The 17,772-nt window shown below is 41.3% G+C and overlaps 1 pseudogene; it reads left to right on the forward strand.

Annotated features, from left to right (window-relative positions):
- The window catches only part of LOC130138553 (uncharacterized), an 80,343-nt pseudogene that overhangs the window by 29,535 nt on the left and 33,036 nt on the right, over positions 1-17,772 (forward strand).

A 17,772-nucleotide genomic window follows, 5' to 3' on the forward strand; every position in this document is an offset into this window, starting at 1 on the left:
ACCTCCCCTTCCCACTATTCGATTTTTTTATTTTATTAGTGTTTCCCCTCCATTTAATATTAATAGAAGGAAAAAAAAAAAAAAAAAGAAGGAAGAGAAGAAGAATCTTATTCATTCCGAGAATATCATCTTCCAAAGTTGAAAAAAATATATTAACCCCCGTTTCCCTCACATACCTTGGATTTTTAATTAAAAAAATAAAATGAATTATTGCTTACTTAATTATGGTGGCGTTAATTTTTTCAAGGGTGCATTTGTTTTCGCAGGAAATGAATGAAATGATCGTTTATATCACTTGAAATAATTAGTCAATGAGCAATGTTTTGATTGTCGATCTCAATTGATGTCTAGATATTTTCGTGGACAACGAAAATATTTTTCGTTCATTCATTTTCTGTAAGCGATATATGCAATCATGTTTAGAAAAATATTTTCCAAATTATTCATTTTTTGCAAAACAAAAGGAGTTTAAGGCTCCGTTCGTTTCGCAAAAAACATTTTCCCGACGTTCGGTTTGCTTAGGAAAACGAGATAACGGAAAACTTATGTCTAAATTTAGTAAAATGATTTCCTCTTTGAAAAAATTGGACAACATTTTCCAAAAAATGATTAAATATTGGCGCTTAAACCCAAAACTCTACGTTTGAATACGAAAACCCCAACGCTGGCTTCGGAGTCTCCAACGCCCGGGTCGGGTCAATCAAGGGCACGCCCGGGTCCATCGGGGCCGGGACCAGGTCTTTGACGCCCTGGCACGAGTCCATCGAGTCTAGACCTGGGTCCATTGAGGCTGGGTTCGGGACCACAGTGCCCATACCCGAGCCCTCGGTGCTTATATCCGGGTCCATCGAGGTCGTGCCTAAACTCTTGGTGCTCGTGCCCTGTGCCTCGGCACTCGAGCCCTCATCCTTAAAGGCCCGGCTCTGGTCTACAACGCTCAAGCTCTAGTCCCTAACACTCAAGCTTGGATCCACAAAAGCCGTGCACGAGTCGTCAATGCTTGGGTTTGAGTCATTGATTAATGAAATGTTCGTTCTTACAAAAAACAGTTTTTTTACGTGGAATTTTTAATTATATATTTTTTTAAAATTTTTTTAATTATTTTTTCTTTTTTTCCTTTTTCTTTTTCTTCTTCCTTGGTCGGTTGCTAGCCACGGGGATGGCTGGGGACTGACCAAAGGTGAGGCTCGAGCCTCGCCGGCCGGCGATTGGCCAAAGAAGAAGAAGAAAAAAGAAAGAAAAGGAAAAAAAAGAAAATAAAAATTCGATTTTAAAAAAGTAAAAAAAAAAGAAAAAAAAGAAAAAATTTTATTAAAAAGAGTGCACAAAGGAAAATCAACTTAGATTTTATATACCGAATGACGGAAAATATTTTCTAGCTCATTTTTCGGGTTTTAACTGAACAACGGAAAATATTGTCATTTTTTTTTTGGAAAATGGTTTCCAAAATTGTCATATTTTCCGCGAAACGAACGGAGTCTAAAACTTTGATTGTTTTACTAGTCAGGTCAGTCCGAAGCTCTATGGTGACAACCGGTCTAGATTATTCACGTACTGGACAGTCAGCTCTCTCTCTCTCTCTATTGTGGAGCGTGCATTTAATTCATTTTTTCAAAATGAGCTAGAATAACCACATTTTTTTAATAAAAATTTAAAATTCATATTGATTCCAAGGTAGTTGATCATATCCATACATTACACCTATAGTTCAGCCTACAAGTGCGCCCCACTGATGGGATCTCTTATAGTCGAAAGTCAAACTTCAACCCAGGTTTTCATTTCATTGGTCGATGAGATAATTTAAAAACTATGGTATTTTTAATTAATTTAAAATCTCCTGCCCTCATAAATTAGAAACAATCTATAAAGCAAAAATTAAATATGACGAGCAACGTGGCCATGTTAGGAATTAGGGCATAAGAGAACCCCACGTGCCACACACACTACTTCAATCCATTCCAAAAATCTCTTTCAAGTGCAAAGATTTTTGCGTGCCAAACACTGCGTGATTTTTCATTTACTACGTCATTAGCCCAAGAACCTTTTATTTATTTTTGTGGCGAAGCTAATTTATTTTCCATTATAAGGGTCCAACTCGGTTGACTTTTTTCTTAAAATCATTAAAATAGACAATATATATAGGTGGTGATGATTTGAGTTTCAGATTTCCGAAGAAAGTGACAGAATCACTACCATTTGCTTTCATGCATGACAAGATTTATGTCGTCTTTCATCTTTCTCATTTTTCAATTTCAATGATGATAAAAATAATGAAGAATGAATTATTGTAAGGGAGCGATTTTTAATTTATATTATATGATCGGATTTCATTTAACAGAGCGACTCATATCAAGTGATGAGGTGTTACAACTTGCTGTGCCCCCGGATTCATGCATACGAATAGCAGAATTGCGATCAGAGTGGCGATCTCTCCGGCAACCAATATGACATCACCATCCTCATTTGGAAGGTTCGATTTCATCTCATTTTCCCCATTTAGATCTTTATATTATATATTCGGCCTAATTTGTTTATTGTTGCGCTTGCTTAGGATCCGAAGTTGGGGAACTGGTGGATGGGCTTCGGGGACAACATGCTGGTGGGGTACTGGCCGGCAGAGCTGTTCACGCACCTGGCCGACCACGCGACGATGGTGGAGTTGGGCGGCGAGGTGGTGAACTCACAGCCCGACGGCGGGCACACCACCACCCAGATGGGGTCGGGCCGGTTCGCCAAGGACGGGTTCGGCACGGCCGGGTACTTCCGCAACCTCGAGGTCGTCAATGCTGACAACAGCCTCAGCTTGGTCCAGGGCATCTACACCCTGGCCGAGAACACCAACTGCTGCAACATCAAGGGCTGTTACAGCAACGAGTGGGGCACTACTTCGGTGGGCCCAGGAAAAACCCTAAATGCCCATGACTCGACCCATGTAAATATTTTGCGATCATCGTGATCCGTCGGGCTTGGATCGAAATTTTATCATGGGTCGGATTAATTAGTAGTAAAAGCGAAATGATTAGTCTCTCCCAGCTTCCTTGTCTGACATAATTCTTTGATTATGTAATTAATTAAGCAAATTCGTACTATAGCCCCTCTAAGGTTTTTCGGCTCGCCCCTAGTTTTACAACTTTACTTGAGTTATATGCTGTCCGAGCGATGGCGCAATGACAAAACATCAAGTAGGATTATTCGAGTGAAGATTAGGGTGGTTTTGGAGTGATAACTAGGGTAGTTTACTAGTTTATCTCAAGAATATGCTCAATTAACTTAATCTCGAAGTCTAATGGGCTTGTACTTGATTTTGTACGGCCCCGACCCACTTCCACTTGGTTTCAAATCATCCAATCAATTTTCATGGAATTCCTATTTATCTGTTCAAACGATTAAATGAATCTTCTAACCCCACTTGATTAATCAATTATGGGACAAATTCGTACCCAAACTTGTCAGCTTAATTAAAAGCATCATTTCCTTGATTTCGCTACGTCTACGTCGGCGATTCCCAGCGGCAACTGGCCGAAATGACTCAGTTAAAATTTCGAACAAAGATTTGAGGTTACATTAGCAAAATCAGAACGTTATGACTGGATTGGCTCTTCGTAACAATAGGTTTATGACCGAATTGGTAATTTTTTTGGGTACTAATATTTTCGTTTGGGGGTCGAGATTAATCCCTAATTTTTCTATGCAATACGACGACTGACATTATTTATCTTAAGAATTTAGTTGATTAACTTAATCTCGAATAGCTAATGGGCTTGTGCTCGTTCTAAACATTAAAGCAAATAAAATTAAAGTGCCATGCTCAAATTTTATTTTTGTCGCAAATATAAAGAAGCTTATGGTACAAGATTAGACCCTCTTTCCATATAGCTTCCAAGTCCTAACTCATACAAAGAGCACACTAACTATAAAAAAAATAAAAAAAATAAAATCCGACTAAATTCTGTGTTTCTTTAGGTCTTTATTCCTCCATCGTCACCTCACCGCCTTCATCTTCATTGCATTTGATTTCGCACCGATTTGATCTTTGCCTCCAATTTCTTCTCGGCATCGCCGTCCTCGACCTCCTTTGCTTCAGACCTTCGACATCGCCTCTGTGATTACATCGCCGTCATCGTCGATCTTCACTTTGAGCTTCGAAGCCGCCACTTTGATCTCGTCCGACGGCCTGACCTCCGCCTCATCTCCGATCTTGCATGTTGGGCGGCGGAATGGCCTCAGCAGCTCCATCATCTTCGCCACCGCCGCCACGTCGTCCACCTTCTTCGTCACCACGATCGACAACGGATCCCCTCTGTAGCGATCCCTCTCGAAGTCGGCCTCCTTCACGGCCTTGGCCTTGAGCTTCTTGCGCTTCTCAAACGTGCGGTCGCTGACCCTCTCCAGCTTCCTTATCTGCCCCCGGGTCCTCTCCAGCAGCTGCTCCAGCCAGTCAATCGTCGTCCTCTTGTCGGCCTTCCGGAGCTTCCGCTGGCATTTCTTGGGATTGTCGATCGAGCTCGTCCCGCACTTGCCTGAGCTTCTCCTTGATGCTCCGCCTCGACTCCTTCAGCGCCGCGACCTCCTTCGAGGCCTCAAGGCAGCCAGATTGGAGCTTGTTGATCTTGTTCATGCTGTTGAAGAATCGCGAAATGTTTCTCTTCAACTCCATTATTCTTTTCTCTTTTTGTGAATGAGCTCGTGACTTTTAACGATGAACAGTGAATGACTTCTGCATGCGGCATGCAAGCCGCTTTATGTAGAGAAGCATGAGGCGGCTAATCGGGTTGAGGCGGTCACGGAGAATCTCGTCACAGCCACTCACGAGATTACACATGGCGGGTATGTCGGTGGGCCTATGTGTAACTCGGGGCTGATTACGTGACGTAACAGTTACCACCTGGATTTTATCAATTTCTTCTTATTTTTCTCCGCTCCGAAAAAGGACCGTACCTATAAGCTGAATATTGTTCTCCAAGTAAATACCCATTCAGCCTCTTCGGAGGTTATTACGTGGAAATTTCGACAGTTTATATGGGCAAAAACAAATGATAATTCTATTTTTCTAAATTATGGAAGTTTTCGTGACTTGAAATACCTATATTGTATGTTTATATATTTCCAAAATTTTTGTGGTTGGTGTGTATGGCAAACGTTCATAATTAATACTGACAGTGCAAAATAAAAGTTAAACAGCAAATTACCAAAATAGAAAAGGATTCCTTTCTGGTTATGAAAAGGCCAAAGGGACCTGTTTGATTTGCTCTTTTTTTTTTCTAAGAAAAAAAGTTATTGATTTTCTTGCATAAATTATGAATATCATTGAAAGCCTAGAAATCTACGAAAAATAATAAATGAATTTCTATATAAATAAAATAAAAGTTATTTAAGGTATACCATGTCATTGTAAGTTCTGTCAACACAAAAGGAAAACAATGCGATTCCTTGTTTAATTACTCTTCTTAACACAAAGAAGATTCAGTCATGTTTGTCACACTAAGAAGATTCAATCAAGATCCATGGCCATGCGTTCCGTGGATGATCATCCGCGCGGGCAATTCATTAACGGTGCTGCGGCGATTTTTGGATTGGATCGCTTAGCAAAGCAAAGAAGATCGTCGTTCTTAAATGCTCAGATTTGGAAAGAGATCCATCCACGAACAAAGAAACAATTTCAGACTCCTTCACAAGAATGTATATATACACACTGTTTCGCCGGAAATCGTTCCCGCGGTGAAATACAATTCACCAAAAGTCGTTCTTCGATTTTTACTAGAGGAGACCGGGTTCTGGGTCTAATTCCGGATAGGAGTTATCCAGGCGGGAGCAAGAAATCCGATTATCTTGACTGATAACTCAAAATTCGTACAGTGACGAAGTTCGGCTTGTGTTTATAAATAACTCAGATGAAACCGTCCAGTGGCTGGCGGCATCCGAAGTTCGTTGATACAATATTACGAAGCTACGGGCTTGGAAAAGTAAACAACTACAGCTACAGAAAGATAAAGTGCGATACTGGAAAGTAAAGATAAAAAGACAGCATTTTGGTTTTTATGTCCGGGGAGGGGGAGGGGGGTTGTTGGCAGCCGAGTGCTATTTATAATGTGAGCCTGGTAACCGTCTTTTGCCTTGTGTTCAACATCCACCATTGGTCTTATCTTCACCGTTCATCGAATGACACCTGTCCACCAACTGCTATTGATCTCATCCTTTATCTGAGTTGATAACTGTTGTTGGACTCTTCTCACATTGCCACCTGTCCTTTCCGAAGGAAATAACCGTCGTCGAGCTCTTCCCTACGTGACACCTGTCCTCTCCGGAGGAAATAACCGTCGTCGAGCTCTTCCCTACATGACACCTGTCCTCCTCCGGTGGAAATAACTGTCATTGATCTCCTCTTTTTCGTGACACCTGTCCTTCCCGGAGGAAATAACCGTCATCGATCTCCTCTTTGCGTGACACTTGTTCTTTCCGGAGGAAATAACCGTCATCGATCCCCTCTTTGCGTGATGCCTGTCCTTGGGAAATAGGGACCTTCATCGAGCTCTTTGAGGCTTGCCACCTGTCTTTCCATAACAGATACGCTTGTCGAGTTCTTCCTGGCTTGACACTTGTCTCTCTATATCAGAGACCTTCATCGGACTCTTCCTGGCTTGACACCTATCTCTTTGTAGCAGAGACCTTCGTTGAGCTCTTCCTGACTTGACACCTGTCTCTCTATACCAGAGACCTTCGTCGAGCTCTTCCTGGCTTGACACCTGTCTCTCTGTAGCAGAGACCTTCGTCGAGCTTTTCCTGGCTTGACACCTGTCTCTCCTTGTCGATGGACTTGATGAGAACTTTCTGGCACTTGTTTGCTTCTTCTGAATTTTAAATTTCCCGCCGGTGACTGCCAGTACTTGCCAGCTGTTTTGCTTACGTGAGCCATCTCGTACAGGCTACGTCATCTTTTGACATATATTATTTTATTTATTCCATTTATCGACATCCTAATTAATTATGGGTGTCAACATATGCCCCATTTTAAAAGAATTAAATCGAAAAGAATTAATTCTTTTAAAGAGATGTGTTTGGCTCGACTGATTTCAACTTTGACGCCTCGTAACTTGCGTCTGCTAAAACTTTCCGTGATTTCTCATTTTATTCTGATACGTCGCCTCAATCATTTTATAACTTTGGTTTATAAGGCACTGGTGACACCTGAGTTATATGGATTTGGTTAACCTGTCTCTATAACTCATGCATCTTCTTTTTCCTCTGCAATCTCCTCTTTTGAGTCCTTGTCATATTGCCCCTGGACCTTGAATTTCTCTTGATTCAAACCATTCGTCCTCAGGTGGATCGACTGGTACTTTCAAAGTCCTTGTATGGCTAGGTGTCACAGATAACTCATCTTCTCCTTCGTGTAGGTCATCAAATTCTTCACCCCATCTAGTTGCAACTACCTCCTCCGAATATTTGAGGGGTGGACCATAGTCAACATAGTAATCAAATTTACCACTAGGTTCTCCTAATGTTCCTATTCTCGGGTCACCCTCCTCATACCTCTGCTTGAAAGATTTTCACTTTGTTGGGCGTTGCCTCGAATTATGGATAATTCGGGTATTTCGACTCTGATCCCAATGTCTACAACATATCGAATATTTCGAGACCGATTCCGATATCCAATCACTCTATTATGACTTTGGTGTTCGAATCGATCCCAGAAAGGTTTCTATTGTGGCAAAATCTGTGTCGAAGGAGATCCTCTTGAGTCATAATTGATCTCTTCTTTACACCGAGCATATAGATGTGACTGCGTCATTTTTGCTTTAGACTTTAAAGACACCATTCCAGTCATCACAGAAAATGGGTCGACATCAACGTCTATAGGAGTTCTTTCCTTATCATCTGCAAATCTAATTTTCCCTTGTCGAATTGCTTCTTGAATGTTTTTCGTTATCACAATGCAATCGACTGTAATATGACTTCATTAGTGATGTCATTTACAATATTTCTTTCCTATAAGATCTTCCTTGCTCGGTATCACTTGACCCTTAGTGAGTTTGATTTGCCCATTAGGCAAAAGCAAATCGAATATCTCATCAACTTTATTTATATTGAAAGAGTAGTATTGCACATCCTTCGATTTCACCATAAACTTCCTTTCTCTTTTGCGCTAGCCGGCTTTAACGCAGGGCACGTATATGGCTTCTCTATTATCATCTTTGCCACTGCTACCTCAGCATATTCCGATTCATCTTCGTCGACCAGTGTTTCGTCAACAAAATTCATCTCATGTCTAACATGCTTTCCAACCTTCTCTTTTAGAAAGTTTTCACGTTTCACAGCAATGGAATTTAATGAAAATAGATCATGATATGCATGTCCCACCATTCTTTCTCTAATGGCAAATTTTAAGCCGTTAAATGCAAACTCAGCAAACGTCTTCTCTGGTAATGGAACGAGACATCTATTCCATGCCTTTCTAAATCGAAGCATGTACTGATCAACGGACTCATTATTATATTGTTTCATAGCCGACAAATCCGCAACAGACATATCCGGCACAGCTATTTGAAACTGACTATGAAACATCGTTTCCATTTGATCCCAAGTAAATACAGAGTGAGGTGGTAGAGATATGTACCAGGTAAAAACAGTCTTGGATAATGACAGTGGAAATAGTCACAATTTCCAATGGTCTCCATATGTAGCATCTCCACACAAAGCAGTGAATCGATTGATATGTTCCTATGTCGACTGATCATCTTCACCAGTAAACAGACTAAACTCTAGCATCTTAAATCCTCTTAGGTATGGAACTGCATCCATCAATTCCAGATATGGTTTTCTGTACACCTGCCTAAAACCTCCCGTATAAGCACCATATTACCGTAACGTCTGATCAACCGCGTATTGATTCTGCCCAGCTGGAATAACGACTTGTGGTGCAATTGCTTGAGCCGCCTGCATAACCTGAGGCATCACTTGAGGCGCATTGGGTTGTAGAAATTGATGCATTTGGTATTGTGGCACTGGTGATTATGGTATTAGCTGTGGTAATGGGTATTGTGGTGCTAGTTGTGGATATTGCGGAACAGGATTTTGTGCTAATGGTTGTGGCGGTTGTACAACTGGGTTTTGTGGCAATGGTTATGGTGGTGGAAATTGGTACTGCGGTAGTGGCTACGGTGGTGTTAAAACTCTCCCTTAAACCTTTACATTAGTATTTGGCCTAAACAGAGTCTGGGGAAGACTAGATTGGGTAGCAAAATCACTTGCCAGCACATTATCGATTGGTTGATACATGGCAGTATACTGAGGTATCAAATTTGTGTTAACTGCATTAGCTTGAACTTCATTTGTCGTCATTTGGCCATACATTTGGCCTATCAACGCGTTCTCTCCCCTCTGAAGAATTCTCACTAGTGTAAGAGGCATAGCCTGCCCTGTGATCCCAACACTAGGGAGTGTGGCAACGGACTGCCCGAGACTTGCCGCTACGCCGGGAGGAGCAGCAGGGGTAGTTGATGGCTGGGTAGAATTTATCGATGGGCTCTGCCTGCAAGTAATTTCCTGAACCGTGTTGATAAACAATGGCCTAACAATATCAGCCACACACCTAGTGACCAAATTAGCTAGATCATTGCGCTGTTCTTCCATGATTCTTCTCATAGTGGCAAGTGTAACCAGATTCGGCTCCAATTGCCTTCTCTGTTCTTCAGTAATATTCCTGGGAATATCTATTTCCTCTGCTTGTCCTTGTTTTGCCACGATCCGTCCATTTGATGATTCCGCACGTGTTATCCTCCTTACAACAGGATTCATGGGTGCACTGCTCCCTGCTACGTTGTCATTCTCGTCCAATTGGCTCTGACTTCTTGTCCATGCCATCGTGACTCCTCCAATTGACCACGTAGGTCCCACTGGGCGTGCCAAAATTATGTTTAACTGTAAATCGCTTCTGTGGCAAAATATAATTCATCGAAAGTTGTTCTTCAGTTTTTACTAAAAGAGATCAAGTTTTGGGTCTAATTCCGGATAGGAGTTATCCAGGCGGGAATAAGAAATCCGATTATCCTGACTGATAACTCAAAATTCGCATAGTGACAAAGTTTGGCTTATGTTTATAGATAAATCAGACGAATCTGTCCAGTGGTTGGCGGCGTTGAAGTTCGTCGATACAATATTACGAAGCTACTGGGCTTGGAAAAGTAAACAGCTATAGCTAAGGAAAGATAAAGTGCAATACTGGAAAGTAAAGATAAAAAGACAGCATTTTGGTTTTTATGTGCAGGGGGGCTTGTTGGCAGTCGAGTGCTATTTATAATGTGAGCCTGGTAACCGTCTTTTGCCTTGTGTTCAACATCCACCATTGGTCTCATCTTCACCGTTCATCGAATGACACCTGTCCACCAATTGCTATTGATCTCATCCTTTATCTGAGTTGATAACCATTGTCGAACTCTTCTCACAGTGCCACCTGTCCTTTTCGAAGGAAATAACCGTCGTCGAGCTCTTCCCTACGTGACACCTGTCCTCTCCGGAGGAATAACCGTCGTTGAGCTCTTCCCTATGTGACACCTGTCCTCCTCCGAAGGAAATAACTGTCATCGATCTCCTCTTTTTCGTGACACCTGTCCTTCCTAGAGGAAATAATCGTCATCGATCTCCTCTTTGCGTAACACCTATCCTTTTCGAAGGAAATAATCGTCATCGATCTCCTCTTTGCATGACATCTGTTCTTTCCGGAGGAAATAACCGTCATCGATCCCCTCTTTGCGTGACGCCTGTCCTTGGGAAATAGGGACCTTTATCGAGCTCTTTGAGGCTTGCCACTTGTCTTTCCGTAACAGATACCCTTGTCGAGCTCTTCCAGGCTTGACACTTGTCTCTCTGTATCAGAAACCTTCATCGAACTCTTCCTGGCTTGACACCTGTCTCTTTGTAGCAGAGACCTTCGTCGAGCTCTTTCTAGCTTGACACCTGTCTCTCTGTAGCAGAGATCTTCGTTGAGCTCTTCCTGGCTTGACACCTGTCTCTCCTTGTCGATGGACTCGATGAGAACTTTCTAGCGCTTGTTTCCTTCTTCTGAATTTTAAATTTCCCGCCGGTGACTGCCAGTACTTGCCAGCTATTTTGCTTACATGAGCCATCTCGTACAGGCTACGTCATCTTTTGACATTTATTATTTTATTTATTCCATTTGTCGATATCCTAAGTTATTATGGGTGTCAACACACACAGGCCACGAAGTAGGGAGATGAGAAAAAGAAGAGGGGAGAAGAGAAAAAAAGAACGAGACTTTCACTTTCATTTTTATTTTGCTGGAAAAAGTCTAATAAAGGTAGGCTTCTCTGCATCTTGATGTTCTTGAGGTAGGATAAGTGAGTCTTTGTTTCCGGCGGTTCAGGACTGGTTGAGTTTGAGAATGAGCATTCCAAGGACCTCTATTTCACTTCGCCGTGCTCATGCTTACCTTATTGTCAGTGTCTTTTTGGTGGGTTTGTTTACCCTCCAATAAACTGGAGAAATAACCTTTAGTTTTTATCTACGTGCGTTTAGTAGTTCTCGCGTTCATTTTTATGCCCCTAAATTCGTTGTTTACTGTTGTCTGTTCACCGGTTCGCTTCGAAGGCTTGCTGGTCATGATGTATTGGGCTTCAAATATGGAGATTCTAGCTTTATTACTATGTTACTTTGATCATCCATGGTGACGCATAACTTCTGTGTGAATTCCGCGACGATTTAATATCGTTTTGTCATGTCTATGTGACGCATGGTGACGTTGATCCTTGCTGTCCGTGCTCATTCCATGCTCAAACTATCAACGTTTGACTGCATTTACATTTTTTTATAACTTGACATGTAGATTCATGTAGAAGAATGTCGTAATGGTACCCGTGTTTGTTTCTAGTCAAATCGTCACATTTCAAGCCTGTAAACATGTTGAAAATGATAGACAGGCTTGCTGTCCAGATTTGACTGTTGATCTTAATGAGAAATATTCAGCTTGGTTTGTATGTCATCTAGGAACAAACTGCGTTTGATCCAGTTCTTGTATGTATGTGTCCTATATTTGCTGGGATATGGACAAGTAGCATGCTGTCTAGGTTTGATGTGAACTGAGTTGAAGGTTCTTTGGTGTCATCTACACGTCATTTGGGTTACATTAGTAGATACATTCATGCAGGAAAGCATCACATTGAATCCATGTTCACCTCTCGTTAAATTGATGAGTCTTCACGCCGTGGTATACATGGAACCCAATCTGTTACTTTCTGGTCATCCCTTTTTGAGTTCGAATTGTCATGATTCCAATCCTGTTCAAGCATTATTTTGATTGTTCATGATAAAGAATTAAGGCGTAAATGAGTCCATAGCCATAGCCCGCATGCTTTGTGTCACGTGAGTGCCTAATCATGTTCTCCTAGGATAGAAAGGAGGAAAAGCAAAAAAATTAGCATCCTAGTAATAGGGTCTTATTTAATGTGGTTCAAGTTCATGCTCAGTTTACCATATAGTTTGTATGCTTAGGTTAGCACTAATGTTGATCCATGTTATTTAAATTATGAATGGAAAATGACAAATAAATAAAAAAGGATTTACATTTAGCGTGAAACCATGCTCTTAAGCATGTACATTTCACAATTAGTGATATCTCCTGTTAGGATTGCATTTGATGTTAATTTAGAAAATACATAAAAGATTAGTGGTCTTTTGTACTAGTGAGTTGCATGTGTATGGTTGGATTAGTCGACCGCTTTAGCATAACACACATGTCATGGTTGCCATTTATTTATTTTAAAAATATGCATAGTTAAATTTAAAAATAAGTTTAATTTTGAGCATTTCTTACGGGGTCCTGTCCCAGGGCGTAATAACAAGGCCATGTAATATTCTTTGCCCGACTAGTATCGGGTTTTCGTTTCCCGCGTTTACTTTCAAGACATTTCAATTTCTTCTTTGTTTACTTACCACACCATTTCTCAACAAATTGAGACTACATTTGGTCGTCCGGATTTCTAGTCAGGATAGGACTGGATAGGATAGGAGAAGAAATCCATGGATTTTATTTTATCCTATTTACTGTTTGGTGAACTACGGATTTAAAGTCAGATATTTTTAGGCAAAATGACACATTAAGTGCCATAAGTTGTGTATGGAGATCACTTTGGTGCCATAACTTTTTTTCGGATCACTTTTTTTTTGGTAAGATTTTTCGGATCACTTTGGTGCCAACTTTTTTGAAAAACGATTGCTTTAGTGCCAATGCTGACATGGCAGTCGGAAATTTGACGTGGCTCTTTTTTTATTAATTTCCGATACTGACATGGCTCGTCGGAAATCTGACGTGGCTCTTTTTTTGGCCGGAATTTTCGCCGGAGTCACTAAAGTGATCTCTTTTCCTCCGATTTGGCACCAAAGTGATCCAAAAAAAAGTTATGGCACCAAAGTGATCTCCTTACATAACTTATGGTACTTATAGTGTCCTTTTGCCGATATTTTTATATCACATCCTATCTATTGTTTGGTAGAAACTGGATATCAATATAAAAATATCATGAACATAAATCCAGCAAATTTAAGTCACAAACAGCATATTAAAAACATACACAGCATTCTTAGCCAAGAATCCAGCATATTCTGACTTATACAACATTCATAACAAGAAATCAACATCTTTTTGAACATGTACAGCAAGAACAATAATGAATCCAGTAAATTTGAGCCATATACAGTCATATTCCGCGAGCATACAATGCAGCGGGTGCACAAATTGAACAAGTAGCACATCCTGAAATGAATATTTTGCAAGCTAATAGTGATAACTGAAATAAACCACCATGTACTTGCACGTACATTGTGAGCACAATACAAACGATACTCGAACATGTCCATCGCATGTGAAGTGGATTCTCAATCCGAATTAGAGCTGCAATTAGTATTCGAAAAAAAAAAGCTACAACTCCACATGTGAACAATTTGCGATTATAAAAGATTTCTCTACATCAACACCAAAACAATTGTGATACGGGCAATTTGAACACCTCAAGCTCAAAAATATATTCAGAGGCTCTCGGTTTAGACCACAATTCAGTCACATAACCAAATGAGTATTTAATTCATTGAGAACAAAGTAAACCGAAGCATTGAGGGAAAGAGAATTCTCATGAACATTTCATCAAATAGGTTATGTGACTATCTCAAATTCAATTTGCAACCTGAATCTATCTAGATTAGTACACAACGTTTGCAATCGAAGCAATGAACTCAAACATAACATCATCACCGAGTCGCAGCAATCTCATTCAAAGCCTATATATTGATTGAATCTTTCCTTTGGATTGCTTTGATCGATACCTTACTTCCTTCGTTATAAATCCAATCGAATCCTTCGCCGATCATCGCGTGTCGCAGAGAGGAAGACTATGAGAACAGGAAAGTCCTTAAGTGGAGGAAGACTGCGGCAAAATTGGCATTGGCAAGAAGTGGAGGAGATCGGACTTCATAGATGATGGACACCTAGGAGGAAGAGGAAGACAATGAGGATGATGATTTCAGTGGCGGCGACCGGGGAAGAGGCAGCGTGCGAAGAGGAGATTGGGGCTAGAGTTCTTCGATCTTGAGCCTCAGGTTGACAACGATGAGGAAGAGGATGAGGACGATGTTGAGGTCGATATGTAAAAGAGCGTTTCTTCATGAGAAATTCTATCCGGGTCTAGCCCACCTCCCCCCTAGGATTTTTTTATTCAGGCTATATCCCCTTTATATCCCTCTTCATCCTATCCTGAACAGCCACCAAACACAGGATAAGATAAAACATATTCTATCCCGACTTCTATCCGGATGACCAAACGCAGCCTGAGTGTTGATTTCTTTCCTAGATTAGGTTAGGACTAGTCTAGATATTGGAGAAAACATCCCTTACAAAAACATTTGCATGATCACTCGGTGGCATTGGATACCTTTTAGGTTTATAATTATGCATGATCACTTAGATAATCAATCTTCCAAGTTAGTGGTACCGAAAGGGCATTGTCGCGACCTCCCTGCGGCGCGGCCCCGCCTTTTCTAATGCCGGGCTGCCAAGGTTCAGGGGGTAAAAGGCTAATGGATTGCTAATTCTAAACTTAAGGACTTAACTCGGACTCTCCTAAGCCCCTACCAACTCGCGACTTACGGTTTGAGTTATTAACATGTAAATTGATTTTATCTAGGAGTCACTAGTAATCAGTTTGGGGTGGGTTGATTAGAAACCCAACTAAGGTGACGGGAGAATCATCTTACTCCTACGAACCAGAGATTAAATGAGTTCCAAAACTTGGTTACACTAGTCGAGTGACTAGTGCCTTTTCGGTACATTTCATCCTGTTCATTTTAGAAAATATTTATCAGCCAATTTGGATTGACCTTAAGACTTATCTCCTGACACGTGAGATGATCAAGTGAGCGCACAATCATTAATGATGAACAGTCAAGATAGATATGCAACTTAAATTTCTAATCCTAACTAGAGCGACAATATTCAACACATGACAATTTATGCAATTATATACTAACTAGAAATAAAATATGAAATCCTACAGTATAGTCCTATAGGATTATCTGATTTAGACATAATTATTAATCAAATAATTCACATAATTTAGAAAATTATTGAAAATGCTAATTTCTAAACTATCTCCTAATTAAAAAAATTAAGTTTTCTTTATTTTTTTATTTTTTTAAAAGTAATGTTATTAAATAAAAAAAATATAATATTAATATAATATTAAGTCGGGTCTATTTGGCTGATCCAGATCGGGTTAGAACTAACTCAGGTCAACGGACTTTACCCAAATTGGTTGACCTAGGTCTGATCTTTAGATCCGAATCGGGTCGGAGGTCAGCCTGAGTTTGGGACCAGGGTTTTAAATCAAATTGGGCTTGGTCTGGTAGTAAATGACAAAACAAGGCCGAAACTCATGTGCACAGCCACACGAGAATGCAGATTGAGCAAGATCTGGCTATTGGCCGGCCATCTCACCCGACCACTGGCCTTACTTGCCTTGGCACCTGGGGTCAAGGCGGCGTCCGTTTGGCTGGCCAAGGTGGTCGGCCACAATGGCCGTCGTCCAAGCTCCGGCCGGGGTTTTTTGAGCCCAAACGTCGGTTGGAGCTTGGCTGGCGGACCTAGGCTAATTTTTGGCCTTCCTTGGTCTCACCTAGCCACCACATGGCCAGGAACGGCTTCTCGACTCCTCGACCAACCTAGAGATCGCCGGCCGAGACTCAATCAAATGGGACTTCACTCAGGCATTTTGATAAAAAAGTTGGTGTGCGCGATTAGAATAAGGGGTTTCAGGCCTCTCTCGAGGCTCAAACCTGCTCTGGCGACCATGACTCGCCTCCGACGGTGACGTATGGACTATGGGGAGAATCGGTATGCATAGATTCGCATGAAACGGCCGGCGCGAGTCTCGGCCAACTGATGAACCATAACAGGGAAAACAGGGGCTAAAGATAGCTTATTGGTTCGGGCTATTTATGGGGGATCGTTAGTCGGTCTACGGACAATGGCGAGGGTGGCTGCTTTCCTTTGCAACCTGCAAACGCTCAAAACTCGCTCTTTTCTCTCTAGAATTTGGCCGAACCTCTTGGGATAAAATGGCCGACCCTTTGGAATTTTTGGGCGACCTTTCTCCCTCTGTTTTCATGGCTTTATAGCTAAGGCAGCTACTTGCTCCCTCCCCTCTCCACCACTCAATCTCTGCTCTCTCTAAACTTTCATGGCGTGTCCTTGCTTGGGCACCACGGTCCGCCTCCTGTCCGGCCAAGACATGCAATGCATGGGGGGGGGGGGGGGGGGAAGTGTCGTGGAAGGAGGAGGAAGAGAGGAAAAGAGAGAGAGGGTTGGTGGGTTGGGTTGGCCTAGCTCACGGGGGGAAAAGAAGAAGGAAAAAAGAAAAATGGGCCGGGCTCGAGGCGAAAGAAAACCCGACCGTCGCTCGGCCCGATTCGAGTTTTTTTTTTCTTTTTAATTTTCTTAAATTAAAGAAAATGCATTCTAATAATGCAAAATGCAGTTAACATTTACATGTCATGTAATTTAATGAAAATATTTTTGTTTAGAGGTTAAAAATTTAATATCTAATTTTTGCATAATAAATTTTAATTGGGTGAGAAAAATTTAGGTGTCAAAAGGCGTTAATATAAATATTAGCGTAATCAAGTTCCCGAATCTAGAAATTCTGGTTGCGTAGAAATCAAGACAACACTCCCACGTCTTAATTGGGTTGTAGCCGACCCCCAACAATGACTAGTGTAACGCCCCCACCTCGGGGTCATAAACGTGACGTCCCGTTTAATATTATCTTTCGTTACATACAAACGGAAGCATATCTCGGGACAATCACAATTAACACACACAGCGGAAATAAGACACGAAGCATCATGAGCAAATCTTAAGCAAAAGGAAACTATAAGTGCCATAACTTGTGTACGGCGCTCACTTTGGTGCCATAACTTTTTTTCGGATCACTTTGGTGCCAAGTCGGAGGAAAAACAATCACTTAAGTGTCATAACTTTTTTTTGGATCACTTCAGTGCTAAAATTTTTGAAAAACGATCACTTAAGTGCTAAAATTTTTGAAAAACGATCACTTAAGTGTTAAAATTTTTGAAAAACGATCACTTAAGTGCCAATCTCCGGCGAGACTCCGGCGAGCCACGTCAGCTTCAGAAATTAATAAAAAAAATGCCACGTCAGATTTCCGGCGAAAAATTGTGTACGGTACCGGAGTTGGCACTTAAGTGATCGTT

This window comes from Syzygium oleosum, unplaced genomic scaffold, assembly GCF_021117445.2.
Source record: "Syzygium oleosum isolate NSW1041296 unplaced genomic scaffold, Sole_v2.1 Sole_v2.06, whole genome shotgun sequence".
Classification (NCBI taxonomy): domain Eukaryota; kingdom Viridiplantae; phylum Streptophyta; class Magnoliopsida; order Myrtales; family Myrtaceae; genus Syzygium; species Syzygium oleosum.